Below are 13,218 nucleotides of genomic sequence, written 5' to 3'. Positions count from 1 at the left end.
ATATTTATTTATTTATTTATTTATTTATTTATTTATTTCTAAGAGTCAATTTAAGTACTTTTAAAATCTAACAAAAATCTTTATAACTAATTTTGAGTAAATTTATGAAAAAATGAAACCAATTTTATACTCACCGCTCCAATTGGTGTTTTAATGTTCGAAAAGGCTAAAATTATGATTGAGAAAATTTTGCTTGATTTTTATAATTCGGAAGGAGCTTCAAATTGATTTCTAAAGAGTGATTGGTTAGCACTAGGGGTGTAAACGAACCGAACACGAACGAACAAAGCTTGTGTTCGTGTTCGGTTCGTTTAAAATTTAGTTTGTTTGAAATAAGCTCGTGTTCGTTTCTTAACGAACGAGCCGAACACAATTATATAACTTATATTATATAAATATACAATATCTATATTAGTATATTACTACTATAGTATATTAATATATTATTATTATTATTTTATTATATATTATAATTTATAAAATTTAATGTTTTAAAATATAATAAATTTTTTATATATAATTATTTTATATTATTTTATATTTCAAACAATAACGATTCGAACATGAACGAACGCATCACTGTTCGTGTTTGGTTCGTTTAACTAACCGAACGAAAAAAATTTGTTCGCGTTTGTCTCGTTTACTTATCGAACGAATCGAACACGAACTCATTGACGAACCGAACACGAACTGTTCGCGAACAACGAGCTTTTTTGACAGCCCTAGTTAGCACAAACAATATTTTAAATTTTGAATTTGGCCCAATAAAATTCGTAATAATTGAAATAGAGAACAAGTTTCAAACATCAAATATCATCCACGGCCTCTTTCCTGATCCTCCAAGCGATGAAAAATTATTCCATACAGACACCGCGTGCAGAGATGCGGTGTCAGATCTCCACCGTCGATCACCGCAAATATGTATGTCAGTGGGCCCCACTTTCAACTTTTTTTTTTTAAATTTTAACTGGTGATCAACGGTGGAAATCGGACACCGCATGAATAATTTCTCCTAAGCGAGGGATTCCTGGCACTTAAAGACATTCATAAAATAAAAACCCTATGGAAAGGTTGACCCATCACTTTGGTTAGTACATATTTGATCACATGATATAAATATGAATTTTAATTATAATATATGTTTGGACGATATAAATTTGACATGTATAAATAGGAGAAAAATGATACATCGAGAAGAATTTCATCAATCATGCATGAATCTTAAAGTGAAAAAATGCAAGAGGGGAATTCATGACTATTTGAGATGATAGTCTTGTAGTTAAACTAATTTTCATGATAAGATGAAAATAATGTATCCAAATGTGAATTGATTTGACTCCACATAAATCCAAATTAAGCATTTCAAATGTATTTAAAGAGTTTATGATATTAATTGATGAATCAAATAATTTATGATTCCCTCACACTTATTAGTGAAAATGAGCATCTTGGTTAGAGGAACTTAACAAGCCTAAGGTCACTCATGTTATAATCATTAATGCACTTAAATCTTGAAAGAACAAAGTATGATCAAAAAAATCATATCAATATTTTGATGAAATGTTTTAAGATTATGGTTATATTAATTAAAAATTACTTACCAAATATAGAAATAAACCACCATTTTTCACATGGAAAGGAGGACCTTAAGCCAAATTTAACAGGAGGTTAGGAAAATAAATAGGTCTAAATCCCTTTTTGATGTTTGATATCAATATTCACAACTAGTAATCATCATCATGCGACCTCAATCTCATGACTCTCGTTACTCAATTACTATTATCCAACTACTATCACCTATCATTATCTAAACACCATCATCTAACTATCAACTATTTATCATCATCATCAACCACTATAAAATCCTCAAATTTTCACTATTGACATAAGATATCAAGGTAGAGTTCCAAACTTAATTTTTTTTCTTATTCAATTGAAAGGAAAATGAAATTCTACAATCTTCATATATAATGAATAATTTATGATGATCATGCATCAATGTTTTTTTCTTTCTTTTTGGGTTTTCCATGCAACAAATTTTTGTCTCTTGCAATCTCTTAGAAAAATATGTTGCATTTTTTATTAAAAAAGCTATGTTAAACTCATTTTATTTTTTATCATAAATTTTAGATGTCTTGCAACTAATGCATTCCATCTTACAACTAACATTTTTCATTATGAATATAGACAATCAAATCATATAGATATATTATACATTTTTTTTTGTAAAACACCTTCTAACATAGTATACTCATAAAATATCATTGTGCAATATTAAAATACAACATCTACCTAAAATATAAAATATAAATTACGTTATGATGCTAATTACTTATTCAAAATTTTGTCTAAAAATTTTGCTTTTGATGAAATAATGGTATCACCCGGTAGCTTGTCCTTAAATTACTAGAATTGACATCATTTTTTATAAAATGGGAGTTGTTAGGGCAATTAATATTTTTGTGGATTTTACCTACTTAGTACTTTATACAGAAATATACACATATATGACACCCAAGTATTCTTATTAAGTTGTCTGACAATTAAGTCCCTTTAGATACAGCAAATATATTTACATTTATTCTTCTCTATAATCTACAATGCATGAAAGCAAGTTGAGAAGAACCTTTGCTTCTTGAGATTTCAATCAATTTTGCATTACATTTGACAAACAAATGATTTATAGAAGCAAGCTCTTAACGAGTGTTCTTTATAAAAATAAATTTTAGGAGGCATAATAGAGTTCATAAGAAATCATATGTGCTCTCAATAAGTGATAGGGTGAATTTGCTAGTGACTATTTGAGTAAGAGAACAACTTGTTGAATACAAGATACTAGAGAAGATTTATTGTTGTTTTAATTTGACCATGGAGGAGCTTGGTGAAATTAATAGAAACACATTTTTTCTTTTGTTTTAAAAAATCATGATTCAAACTTTATTATCGTACTTATTTCTATCACATTTTTAAATTCTTTAGAAGCTTGTTTGTTAGGTACTAGATCATTTTCCCTAAGAGATATGATAATTGGAACTTGTTGCTAAGCATTATGTTTCTTACTTTAGGCTTAATAATTATGTTTAATCTCAACAAATTTTATGATTTGGATAATTTGCTTGATTCATTCCTCAACATCAAGAGGCATCAAATATAGTATTATCTATTAAGGAACTTGTAATATACAATATTTACTTGTTGTAGTGGTCAGAATTGTGAAAAGCAAGTTTATGGATGTCTGAGAAATTAGTTAGAAGAATATTTTATTTATGTTAAATGGAAGACAAAATTGATGATGCATCAATTTGTATCAACTTTGCAAGAACTGTAAAATTTGAAAACATGAAGAAATTTTGAGTCCCTAAAATCTTAGAATATGATTATAATTGTAGTAATTGTTAATTATATTTATCAAATTATTTTTACTTTTTAAATTTGAATATTTTTGTTGTATTTTAATCATTATAATATAAAGATAATGGCTAGTACTATTGATATTTTAGTATTTATAATTTATGATGTGAAAAATACCCCAATTTTTAGATTTGACATTTCTTTCTTGAATAAGTTTATAAAAATGGTCATTCTATTCATTAAAACATATAGCTTTGAATATTGAATAAATGAATTAAACAAAACATTTATAGTACTATGTAGTCTAATAGATAGAAGGTGTTCCATACAACTTTGAAACATAACTAATTAACTAACTATAACAGTATTTTCATGACAAAATTGATGTTGTTAATGCTCTCCAAGATGAAGAAATTTATAACAATTATATTCAATCCAAAATGAAGTAGTTTATAAAACATTTTGCATTGCCATTGTTATGTTGGTGAATAATTAATTAAGTTGTGTCACTTGTAATATTTTGATTTACCATAATTTGAATTGAAAAGTTGACAATGTTGAGACAAAAATTGATACTACATCCTTGAGGTGAGAACTAGATAAACCAAATCTAAAGAAATTTAGCATATAAGCCATAATTGTTTTCATGATGAGGCCAAGCTAGAGTGGATATTTACAACATCTTTTCTAAAGACTAATAGTGAAATATAATAGTAGCTAATTAAATTTAAATTAATTAAATACAAAGCATTTCTTTATAGATAATTAATTTATGAACAACTAATATTTAACACAATCTAAGAAAATACTTATCATTCAATTAACTTGAACGCAGATATTCGTTATCAATTAACTAGAAAAATAGTTAAATGTAATCAATTAGCTTTTGTTGATTTCAATTAACCACAATTTATTGGATTCCAAAGGTAAAAAATGACATTTTAATTGTAGTTGAACCAAAAAAGATATATGAATTCTCTCATTCATAGTAACACTAAATAATGTATTGAATCAATTTGTATAGTTTAGAGTTATTCAACCACAACAAACATCACCAAAAAGAAGTAATGAAGAAAATATAGTTAAAAAAATCAAAATGAAATGTAATCTCATGGCAACTATAAGAATTAGTGACAAGCACATCATGTTTACAATGCAACTCCAAAAATCAAAATAGTTATAAGTGCATCTTTACACTTTACTCTCTCTCCCTCCTAATTAAAAATTTGACCTTAAATTTGCACTAAAAAAGTTATTTCCTTAAAGAAAATGAAAATATGTACAACATCAAGTAGAAGGCCTTTTATTTGACTTAATAAGTTCTTATGTTTTTTTATACAATGTCCCCAAGTATATAATGATTGCAAGCAGAAGGCCACTTGTTTGACTCATTTACTCGTACCATAAGGAGTTCTCTGTTGTGACCTGGGATGAGCTGGCAGAGAATTCGGAGGAGGAGGATAGTTTGAGAAGCGGGGGAAGGCCAACCACTCGATAGGTCTCTGCAAATAAGAACATCTTTTCTCCCCCCCTCTTTTTCTTTTTCTTTTTTGGCCTAAAATCTCATTAGTATCATACAAAAAGACATGTAACACTTTCTTTAATGAAAAAAATGTATATCTCTTCGTACTTTCCTTCGCCATCAATTATATCTCCAAAATTTTTATCGATTAAATTAGTCGATATCTTTGTTGAATATTGTAATTTAATGAAATAAAAAAATAAGAATACTCATTAAGATAAAATGAGACCTAACTAAAGAAAAGCAATGTGATGTGATCAAAGATTGTTTGACTCCACCAATTAAAATTAAGGATTACATTGCACCATGAATCAACATCATTGTTTCAATTGCTGAATACTTAGAAAAAATTTGCATGTCCAAATTAACTATAGATAAAGTTGTACTTGATCAACTATAATTAAAGAGAGCATAACAGCTATGGGATCTCAAAAGCTAAGCCTAGAAGGCCAAGACCATCGCTTTGGCTTGATACTACGAGATCTTTAAATAAGCAAAACATCAGTTTCATAAATATTTACATAAAACAATTTTACACTCACTCTTTCTACGTAGGGCTATCAAAATGGCTCGTTGTTCGTGAACAGCACGTGTTCGGCTCATTAAGAAGCTCATGCTTGATTCTTCACTAAGTTAACAAGCCGAACACGAAAACTTTTTTTGTGCTTGATATATAAATGAGCTGAACACAAACAAAGATTTGTTCGTGTTTCATGTTCGGCTCGTTTTGGCTCAAAATACAACTCATCAATTATATATATATATTTTAAAAATTTTGAATTAACTACAAGGCTACAAAGACTTATAATCAATTAAGATTATTAATTAAAAAATAGAATTAAAAATATATTAAATTATATTTAAATGATGTTTTAATATAAACAATAAAACTTAAATCTTGCCCCAACCTTTAACATCCTACGGCTGTGTAATTAGAGTTATCAAAATGACTCGTTGTTCGCGAACAACTCGTGTTCGACTCGCTAAGCAAACAAGTCTAACACGAACACACTTTTGTGTTCGAAATATAAATGAGCCGAACACGAACAATGATATTTTTTAACGAGTCATTTACACCCCTATTTCTAAGTAGCCAATTTGGTAAGTTTCAAACAAAATTAAATTACATTGTCTTGTTATTAATGGAGAAACTAAATAAAAAAAGAATTAGTAATTAATTATTTTAAGAAAATTTCATGTTATGACATGTGGACACCAAATGCAACCGATGGTCTACACTGACGCAAGCTGTTCACCTAAAAGTGATGTATTTTCCCATGCTGCTGGGTCAGAACCAGCTCATCCACTGAAGTTATGGGAATGTGAAAGCATTATTTTCCAAAAGTTTATACTTTCAGGGAACTATTCTTTCAAGTATGCCTTTTTTTGGGTGAGGGGCATTTACATATATACCAACAAATTCTTAAGGTTATGTACATATGTAATACTTAAATCTTACATTTTACACTTATATCACCCGTACATGATTTCAGTTGGGTTTCATGAATATCAAGACCCGGGATAAGCCACACCACGATACGTGACTATTAAGGCAATGCAGATGGAGGTGCAGGTACAGAAGACTGGTGATGGGTGCAATTAGTCTCTGAGTAAGAGATTGTTATGTGTGGAGACTGATTTGAAGAGCTGTATATAGGGGTAGAGCACTTGAAGCGTATGTGTCAGGTTGTGGGCGCATTAACACCCACTTGAATGCGAGCAATAGAGATGACGGCGCATATGCACCCACTCCCACTTTGACGCTAACTTGATACAGAGAGGCTGACACATAATTGGCGCATATGCGCCCAAAATTAGGCGCTGTGCTCTTCTCTTAAAAAAATTTGGCGCATATGCGCCAGAGGCGGTTTTTGACGGGATTTTGTTTTTAATCCCGATTTTGAGCGGCGTATCAGATGTTCCCGTGCAAGATTTCCTTGACAAATTTTTTGTGAAAGAAAGGAGTGTCGAAGAGGAGGGTTTTTAGGATCTCAGAGTGATTTTTGGATCTTAGTAGGAAGAGTTTGGAGCGAGTTCTTTTAAGTTTCCTTGAGAGAGGAGAGGAAATTTGAGTGTGTTCTCTATAAGCTCTCTGAGATTCATAATAGAATTTTCTAGTGGTGCGACTTCATGGTTTTTACCTTTTTCAGGTTTTTCCACATAAAATTCATATGTTCTTTTGTTGTTGCTTTGATTATGCTTTCTATATAGTTCTTTGTTCCGATTTTCTCGAATTAGTGCTATCTTGTTGTTCCATGGTGTGGTTTCATTTCTAATTAATCCTAAGCTCCGGTAAAACTATGAATTTTTCTTTGGAATTTCCTATCAAGGTACATTTTACCTAACATCTTTTATTTTATGTGACATGTCCTTAATAAAACCTCTTGAGATCAACAGTCTCCATAGTGCTAGGTATGACTCATATACCAGATAAGGGATAGATGTTTCCGCTCCACTCCACTCGCTCACGAATCGGGGGAGTTTAGTTATGTGGGTTGGGGGTGCGAGGGCAAGGGCACCGTGATACGGTACAGTGGTAATTTTGTAATTACATATTGTACACCAGAACTATATGTGTGTGTGTGTGTGTGTGTGTGTGTGTTGTAACCCTAAGAGGTATCCTGTACTTTTTTTCTGAAATTGAAAGAAAGTCGCCGCTCTGCTCCCGATGCGTTAGCATCTTTGCTGAAACTCGTTAAATCTCTGTGTTTTCTTCTAAATTTGTGTCGATTCTCGTTTCTTTGGCCTAAATTTCTCAACACGTACAATCTCTCATATATGTGGACTTATATCTCCTCCTAGCTATATGATATCTTAAAATATTTGGTGGGAATGTAATAAATAATTACACGATGGTACTCAGTCCTCTAATGAACTTGTCTACGATCAGAACAAACATCATGCTGGCTTCAAATTTCGTAAATAGAAGAATATTAGGCACTGGATGACTACTAAGGCTGAGAAGAACTAAAAACTTCATTGATTATAATACCCAGACCATTTTTTAGCTATTTCTAATCATCCTGGCTCAACTTTTGCTTAACTTGACATCAAGCCTCATTCTCTAAATCTCCTTTATATCTTATGATGGCATGGAGACAATATTTTCTTGATAGCATGATTTTAAGTTATGGTTTTTTCAAGCATGATGAGATCTTCCATCTCATGCTTTCATCAATGCTGCACAGCATGCATTGTGGTTGTTATTCGGGATTCAGAATTCTACTCCATTGAAAGCCTTGTTGTTTCTTTGGCAAGCTACCTTCCATGGTGATCTTGTATTCCATTTCTGTTGAGAAATTAGAGCAAGGAAACACAAGAATCAACAGAACAATCAAGAAAAAACACAAGGATTTAACGAGGTTCGGCAATGTGCTTACGTCCTTCGGAACAATGAGCGGCGGCTTCTTATGGTTCCTTGAAAACAAAATATCCCCTTAGGGTTACAAATACAACCTACAAGAATCAACAGAACAATCAAGAAAGAATACAAGAATTTAACGAGGTTCGACAATGTGCCTACGTCCTCGGGAACAATGAGCAGCGGCTTCTTTTGATTTCTTGAAAAGAGTACACCACTTTAGGGTTACAAATACAACACACACACACACACACACACACACACACACACACACACACACACACACACACACACACACACTTACCCTGTAACGTACAGCGAGATCGTTGCCCCCGCACCCCCAAACCACTTAACGAAACTCCCTCAATTGGACGGATGCTTTCACTCCGCTCCGCTCCAGCATTTGTCCCTTATCTGGTACATGAGCCATACCTAACAATTTGTGAAATAATTATAAATTTATCAAACTAACATGTCAGTAAAATTTTCCTACATTCCCATTATAAATTTGAGCAGGTGCTCTTATTTTTCATCCAAAAACAAAAAACAAAAAAACAAAAAAAAAACGGTTATTAATTGCATTCAAGTACGTTGGCAAAGCTACAAAGTGAAAAGGATAAGGAGCTCACTACGTGGTGATATAGACAGACCGACTGCTACCACCTTATCTTGTTACCAACTCCTTTCATCTTCCAAGCTCTTTTCTCTCGTATTCTGCTCCTCTCTTTCCCTTTTAAAGGCCAACAGAGCGGGGCGAACGTTCTGGGAAATCAAAAGTGCTGATGGTCCAAGGTTGGACAATTTGCAAGACCCCATTTTTATCTTTTCTGCTGGACTGGTACCTTAATTATAGGCAAAAGTTTGGTGCATGTCGCAAGAGAAGAGCAGCCATGCATGCATCTTCCCACATGTCTTACTGGACTAAAGAGAAAAGCGAAGAGCTGAGATTCACATCCCAAAATCTGAAAAAGTAGACATTTTTTATGGGGTTTTTACATATCAATCATCCAAAACTTTAAATATAATGTTTTGACCACTTAAACTTAAAATTTACATTTCAACGACCAAAATTTAAAGTTCGGGATGACATTGCTATGCATCATGATCTGATTATGAGATCATTTTAAATGAAGAGCTTAATTTATGGGAACACAGAGATGGATTTGTTTGCCATGGTTGCATGAAAAAGGCCATTGGAATGGACATAAATTGAAGGTAGCTTTTAAGGATTATGGACTTGAATGCTTCGGATTTATATTCACTTCTACTAACTTGTACATTGAGAGGAACTCCTCACAACCAAGAACTAATTTTAGGAGTAAAGATTTTTAGTTAGGATATCCTAATTAATATTAGTTTTGGAGGGTTGGAGGATTCATATTGGGAATTGGAAATGGAGCTAGGACTCTTCTATGTCAAATGATTGGTGGGGAATAGTGTCACTAAAACAAAGATGGATAGAATTGTGGATTTAAAATCAAATGATGAGAAAGCTGATGCAATACAAGAGATTGAAGTTCTCCATATTCTTTTCAGCGTGGGATTGAAGAGGATGAAGTTCACAACAAATTTTGGCATGCAGTGAGTTGTGTCTAAGTTCTTCATTTTTTTATTAGTAAGGGGTTGTCTAGCGACAAATTTACGTGGGATTTAAGCCGAATCTTGCCGATGATCATTTTGTGCAAAATAAATCCTGTGATTCCATAAATCGGGATTCCGCAAATTTCGGCTTTAAATCTTGTAAATCCTAAATCCTATGAATCAATGTATTTAACTTTGTAGGGCTTGGGATTTAAGTTCACGGGCTTTTGATTGTTTTCACCGTCCATAACTATTTCCTAAATCCTCGCTAAATTGTAAAACAATTCCATTGAATTTGCAGAATTTAGTAAATCCATTGCCACAAAAATTTCCGGCTTTAATGCATTCAAAATTTAGTAAATCTAAATTTACGGAATTTACTAAATTCTAATAACTTAAATTGCATCGGTTGCCATACATCTTCTAAGTGATTGAAGAGAATAAAATTGAAAAGCAAATCTAATGGCTCTAATTGTATAAAGTTGAGTAATATCGATTTCATTAATTGATTGAAGATGAAATTAATGGGAGGAATAAATCTAAATTTGAAACCAGCTCCTTGAATATTTACAACACGACCTTAAAAGAAATCAGTATCTCTCGTCAGGATATCTAACCATTTTTTTTTTTTTTATGAAACTAAAACATATTTTTTTTCTCAATCAAACAACAAAAAGATAGTCTCATTCAATTTTTCCTAAACTCAACAAATGCAAAATAAATTGCAATTGTATTGCTTTATCATTTCCTTTTTAATTTCTTCAAACTGTGAAGAGTCATAGCCTCTTTAAATGTTAATCTATGGCAATTATTTTTTTTTTATTTTTTTTTTGTAATTAAGTAGGATAGAACCTGGTACATATTTGTATGTGTTCTCAGTTGATAAGTTGACAAGATACTTAACACCAGTTTCTTATACCTTAAGAGCTCAAAATTTTTTTAATTAGCATTTTCATTACCATACTCTTTTTTAGCTTGGGATCAATTTCTAGTTTTTAGTGAGCGTTTATCGATTAACTCTATTTGATTCTTTTTTTTTTTGGGTAATAATGATATAGATAAGGGATCAACTTTAGTGTTACAGATAAGTTGAAGATCTTCATCTAAATTTCAATGAAATGGAGTTATATTTGATTTGATTTAGCTCTGGTATAAGATTATAGCATTTTATTAGTTATATAATGACATTTGTAAATACAAGTATCATTTGTATATATTTCATTATTGTAAATATTTATCACTACAAGCTAATTTACTTTATTTAAGCATAGTATTTTGGGCATTCTTTGCTTTGTATTTAGATATGTTGGGCTAATAATTAAAAATTATATATTTTGTATTTTATGATTAGTTTCAATGTAATATTTTTTATTATGGAAGGATTTGTGTTTGTGTAATTATATTGACTAATATCCGTGATAGGTGTTCATTCAATTCATTAATTTCCATCAATGCAACAAGCTATTTTAAGTAATGCAATGCATTAATTATCATCTATGCAACAAGCCAAGCAACAATTATGCAGTTCAATGGAATAAACTTTATGTAGTATGCTCCATACTTCATTTTAGACATCATAGAGAAGTCCAAATTTCAATTTTAAATTAAGATGCATGCATAAGAAGATAAATAGTCAAGTTCAGGTTCAACAAATATTTAATGTGCATCTTCATATTCAAGATCGATCTATACTTGAAGATTAGGTATGTCCCATCATGTAGAGGAATGTTCATTCCCTTTGTTATTACTCATGTGCATCATACCCTTTGTTATTACTCATGTGCATCATACATTCTACTAAATTAGAGCTCATACATACATGTGGACACATTCACCTTTGCAAAAGAATTCATGCATCAAATTATCTGTAGAAGATGAAAACTCCCATTGTGAGAAAGAAACATCTTTTCTTAAGCAAGATACTTCCATGCAAATAAAGTTTTTAATGTCCTAAAATTCTTAAGTGTGAATTCTTGGTAAAAGTACCCTTTAACCAACATATCTCTCTTATTCATAATCAGTCATCAAGGTGATGCCATCTGCAATTATAATATAGAAAAAAGTTTTACATTTAGAGACTTGTTGTTAAAAAAAAGTGTGATCTAACAAACCTTGGGAATATCCATGCATATTTTTTTGTAGTGGTAAGCCTTTTAAATAAAGATTTCAAGAACTTCTTAAGACTATATTAGGACATATGAAGTTCGTAAAATTTATCAATACTTTATGGGTCTTTGAATTCTAAATGAAAATATGACACTAAATAGGATGCAATGGAAAAAAAAGGATTCATGTAGCTGACCCCACGTAGTGGTAGTGGGATTAAGGCTTTGTTGTTGTTGTTGTTGTTGTTGTTTATGGGTCTTTGAATCAAAGATGGATCTAATAAGTACTTCAACTTAAAAGCCTCCTTTGTGAAAGTAATTCTTAATGTCAAATAGATGAAGATACCAATCCAAATTTATTAACAGACAAGAAAAAGTTACGACTATATTTAGCTTTATAGCTGGAGTAAATGTTCCATATTAATCAATCACATTGGTTAGAGTGAATCCATCAACTAAAAGCCTTATCATGTATCAATGAACATTTTCACATTCCTCGGAATTCATATTGAATATCGACTTATATACTACCAATAGTTTGTTTTCAGTAATTTTGTGACTTCCTATGACCATTCATCACAAAATCTTGAATTTCATTTCTAGAAACTTTCATTCATCTATGTGCTTTAAGCTTGTAAATGCTATTAAAAATAATTGAAATGGATAAAATTTATGTGAAAATATGGGAACCATAATACAATCTCTCATATGTCACAAAAAATGAGACCTAATACTTTTCCATTGAGTAGTAGATGTGGCAATGTCTACATAAATATTAATTCATGATAGTGTAAGATAAAGAGATGGGACTTTGAGTGGTGCTTGGTATTGCTTAGGAAGAGTGACTTTATCCATCTTTGTACAAAATGTTGGTTTCTTTAAGTAAACAATCTCATTAATCATTCTAAATTTATATTATGGGTCAAGTGATAAAAATTTTGTAAAAGTATTTTTGAATGAATAATTTTAGGAATGTTGCTTTATTTAAAGTAAATGTAAAGGTGATAATATGCATAAATGTTATATCATTATCATTCAAAACTAGGAATCTTCTATTATAATAGAATTCTTCCAATATATATATATATATATATATATATTTAAAACGGTTACATCCATTAAGCTATAATGGTTTTGTGTAGTGGGAATCTAACATTTGAAGTAAGGAAGCTAAAATTTGTACTCTTTTTAATTAAAAATATAATTAAGTATAATATATTTTGCGAATTCTTGATTTATTTTGCTTCTCTATTAAGTTTGTATATGGATGAAGATTAAGCATTGAAAGAATGAATATA

At 30.9% G+C, this 13,218-nt stretch overlaps 1 long non-coding RNA gene across 1 annotated transcript in view; it reads right to left on the bottom strand.

The window, feature by feature from the left end:
- Positions 1–8,519: 8,519 nt before the first annotated feature.
- The window catches only part of LOC110022614, a 6,025-nt gene continuing 1,326 nt past the window's right edge, over positions 8,520–13,218 (bottom strand). Inside the window, exons 2-3 of the long non-coding RNA XR_002293796.1 lie at positions 8,864–9,196; positions 8,520–8,666 (exon numbers count right to left, since the gene is read on the bottom strand). This is a non-coding gene — a long non-coding RNA (uncharacterized LOC110022614). The remainder of the gene's footprint in view (positions 8,667–8,863; positions 9,197–13,218) is intronic.

Source organism: Phalaenopsis equestris, unplaced genomic scaffold (assembly GCF_001263595.1).
Source record: "Phalaenopsis equestris unplaced genomic scaffold, ASM126359v1 Scaffold000198, whole genome shotgun sequence".
In the NCBI taxonomy this organism is placed as follows: domain Eukaryota; kingdom Viridiplantae; phylum Streptophyta; class Magnoliopsida; order Asparagales; family Orchidaceae; genus Phalaenopsis; species Phalaenopsis equestris.
Note: the sequence above shows the minus strand (reverse complement) of the source record. Positions and strands in the feature narration are given on the sequence as shown.